The following is a 3,756-nucleotide window of genomic DNA, read 5'->3' as shown; positions in this document are numbered from 1 at the left end:
ATGTGGCTCGGCACTGCAGTGCCTGCCGGGCAAGCATGAAAATGAGTTTGATTCCTAGAAGCAAAAAGGAAAAATCAGGAGCAATCCTGGCAGCACTTCTGATGGAAGTGCACTGTGCCTCCATTTCCAGGATCACACGAGCTTAAGACAAATTATTCAACCTAAATCTTAATTTCCTAATCTGTAACAGAGGGTGAATATATTCACCCCTAACACATTATCAGGGGTAAATAGTATGAAATCTGTGTAAGACTTCTGGCAGAGCTTCCAGGAAGTTCCCTCCCCCTTGTACTGTAAGGTGGCCTAAGACAGGACAGAAGGTAGAGGAAGCAGCAGATTCTACTGTTACTCCAGATGGGCACAGGCTTAGTAAGAAGCTGAGGACAGAAATTATAGTACAGCCTACTCCTGGATGGCAATGGTTCCCAATCCCTTGGCACTTCAGCCAGCAAGGAACACTCATGAGCACTAGCTAGCACATCTGACCCTCTCCGGCAGTCCTTCTGGCCATTTTTTTTTTTTTTTTAATCATTTGAGCTGAGGAAATTAAGACCCATTACAGATAAAAATTAGATTTCCTAGACCAGTGGTGGTGAACCTATGGCACCTGTGCTGCAGCAGGCTAGTTATCACTGAAAACTCTAAAAGGTCTACCATCACTGCTCTATAATGTTTCCTGGGCGGAAGAAGGTCAGAACAGAAGTGGTTCATCAGGGCAGCTCTGTGGTGGGCAGAAGGGCCAGGCTACCATCATGCAAAAAACACAAACCATCTCATCTCAGAGCAGACTAGATCCAATCTCTTTATTGTCAAGGTCCCCATCCTTTACCACCCACCCATCCAAACCTATAGAAAACCCCCAAGCCTAGGAATGTCCTGGGGAGGGGAGGCAGAGTGTGAGGAACCCCCTGTGCTCTGCCCTCTGGCCTGGACAGTGCAGACAGGGAGGGTGCATGGGGGGAAGGGTAGCCAATAACTCCACCTGCAGAAGACGAGGTACCAGCCTGGGATGCATGGGGAGGCCAGGAGTGCCTGTTGCCAGCTTTCCTCTGGTACCCGCTACAAGTTGGCATCCAGGGAGTGGGTGCCTGGTATGAGGCCTTGGACAGTGATGCCCTTCTCCTGCTGGTGGCCAATGCTCCTGTCAGGCTGAGAAACAAAAACAAAGAAGAGACTAAGACTCACAAAAAAGGACCGAGGGTAAGGAAGAGAGGGTGGAATGAGGTCTGTAGACAGATATGCCTGCACTATGGCTCTGGTCTTACAACGTTTTGGCTAGATAACTGTGGAGAATGTCCACCCCTTCATGTTCTTACCTGAGCCTGCCTTTGCTGACGGAGTACCTAAAAGCATGAGTAAGTCACGTATTCATAAGATATGCCTGGGAGCACTGGTATTCTGAGACCTTCTAGCAAGCCAAACATGAACCCAAGGGAATGGGTGAGAGAGTAGGCAGAGCTAAGTATGACCTGGCCTTCCTTTAGCTTAAAGAGCAAGGTGAGGGACAGTAACGAGAGAATGAGTGTTAAGGTTGCATACTACTTGGTTCAAATCTAAGCTCCACCCATCACCCCCCCGGGATCCTGTGAGATATATGGCATCTCCCTTCACCCTTCAGTGCCTCGGTTTCCATGTCTGTAATACTGGCACAACCCTTGCAGCATAGTTGGAGATGAAATCAAATGAAGGTGTAACTCCTGTCACACAGGGCATTTTCTCCCTACAACAGGATCAAGCCCAAGTCTGTAAGCCTTACACAGAAGACACTTCACTATCATCATCATCCTTTGATCACAATGTCTTTGCCCTACTGGGCAGAGCTGGACTACAGTACAGGAGGCTATTGGTCTCACCTCATTCCCAAGACTATAAGACCAGTGCCTCTGCTAAGGCTAACAATCCCTTGCTGTGAAATGCCACTCTCAATTGGAAGCAGGTTTGGCTGTACATCATTTCTTCCTTCACTTGAGCTTCCCTCTCATCTTCCTGCTCATATTGGATTGTAAGTTTATGTCTTTCTCTCCCAGACAAGAACCTCCTTAAAGGTGAAAACAGGCAACATGGCTCACAGTGTGCTGAGAACCCTTGCTGGGCAGGCCTAGCTATGCATGCTATCTGTGGTACCTGTCCCTTTACCTGTCTAGTTCCTGCCACACAGGGACATGACAAGATGGCTGGATGTGGAAGCACCTTCATTCTTATCTAGTGCAGCCTTACCAGGTCTACCTCAGGAAGAAAGCATACCCTGCACTTCACTGATTCCCTCCCTTTGCTCCCAAGACCACCATACCTGCTTACTGCAAGGCCCCATCCTCTGCATCTGTGTCCTGGCTGTGCTCCTGAGAAGGAGAGGACAAGCAGAAACCACACATCACTCCCTGCAAGCTGAGTTCTGCCCTGAGCCCTGTACGTGGAAAGGTCCTGGAACCCAGAGCATATCTGGAGGACCCAGTCTGAAAGGGGAAGGACAAGAGAAATGACTACGAATCAGCCAGTAAGGCTGACTTGAAATCCTGAGAAGGCAGTTGAAGGGCTGTCCAGCAGATAGAAGGGGCCAGACAGAGTTGTAAGTGATAGCACACTTCTGTGGACCAGAGCAGGCTAAAGGTCTTGGAGACTGCTAGGGTCCCTATCTTTGGAGCATCTATCTAAGTCTTGACTGGGGTCTTATGGAGACTACTAAACCCAAGAGAATAAGATAGAAATATCAGGCTAGATTCAAAGAAAGATAATCTGGACATGCAGAGGACTTCTTGACTGGCAAGGCCATATGGCCTTTCTGTCCACATGCTAGAGCCCAGCAGTGATAAAACGACGAAGTCCAGACACAAAGAAGTTGGGGCTCCAACTCTGATTTTATATTAACTATAAAGCTCTGATCAAGTTATCTGACTTTTCTAGGCCTTAGTTTTTCATGGGGTGAAACATGGGAATAATAATACTCTTGAATAGTACATGTCTGCTGCTAAGATTAACCAAGTTAGCAAGCATAGACACTGTTTTGCTGGTGCTCAGTGAATGCTCGTGAGGCATACAAGCTGCAAGTATACAGCAAATATCTTACAGACTTGGAGCCTAGTCCACCATCCCCCTCAATGTATGTGCCCCAGCCTCAGCCTGAACACCTGCAACAGACAGGAGCTCACTCCTTCACAACACAGCCTACAGATGCAGTGGCACATGCCTGTAATCCCAGCACTCAGGAGGCTGTGACAAAGACTGCTGCAAGTTCAAGGCCAGCCTGGGCTACCAAGTAGTTTAAAACGAGCCTGAACTACATACACAGCAACACCTTGTTTCAAGAAACAAAAGAAACAAACAGAAACCCCACACTTCCTCCCTACAACATTCCCCAGTCCTGCTCTCTGGAACTCTGCATATGGTGTGTTTCCCTGAAGCCTAATCCTCCCCCTTTCTAACCCATGGGGAGAACAGAAGCCAAAATGAGACCTGGGCATCACCCAGGTCTGCCATAGTTCTTATAGGGATTTCTGAGCGATTGTGTAATAGGCAACAATGTCCTGCTCACTTTCTCTCCACCCCACAGGACTAGAACGCCTGGAAAAGACAGCTCACAGGGAAGCCAACCAGTTTGCCCTCCTGCTGCTGGAGTGCGAAGTCCAGTCCCAGCCCCTCCCAGTCGCAAATGACCAGACCCTCACCAGCTCTTCCTCGCTATGCGTCAGCAGCCCCTCCTCATCACCATCATCTCGAGTCTGGGGTTCTTCCTGGGTGATGCCTGCCTCGGGTGTGTCT

At 48.8% G+C, this 3,756-nt stretch overlaps 1 long non-coding RNA gene across 1 annotated transcript; it reads right to left on the bottom strand.

The window, feature by feature from the left end:
- Positions 1 to 779: 779 nt before the first annotated feature.
- LOC111816672 lies at positions 780 to 3,750 on the bottom strand. Its single transcript, XR_002821025.1, has 3 exons — positions 3,663 to 3,750; positions 2,291 to 2,339; positions 780 to 1,149 (listed from the first exon to the last, which is right to left on the bottom strand). It is a non-coding gene; the product is annotated as an uncharacterized LOC111816672 (long non-coding RNA).
- Between the last annotated feature and the right edge of the window lie 6 nt (positions 3,751 to 3,756).

This window comes from Octodon degus, unplaced genomic scaffold (genome assembly GCF_000260255.1).
Source record: "Octodon degus isolate 3935 unplaced genomic scaffold, OctDeg1.0 scaffold00037, whole genome shotgun sequence".
Taxonomy (NCBI): Eukaryota; Metazoa; Chordata; class Mammalia; order Rodentia; family Octodontidae; genus Octodon; species Octodon degus.
Note: the sequence above shows the minus strand (reverse complement) of the source record. Positions and strands in the feature narration are given on the sequence as shown.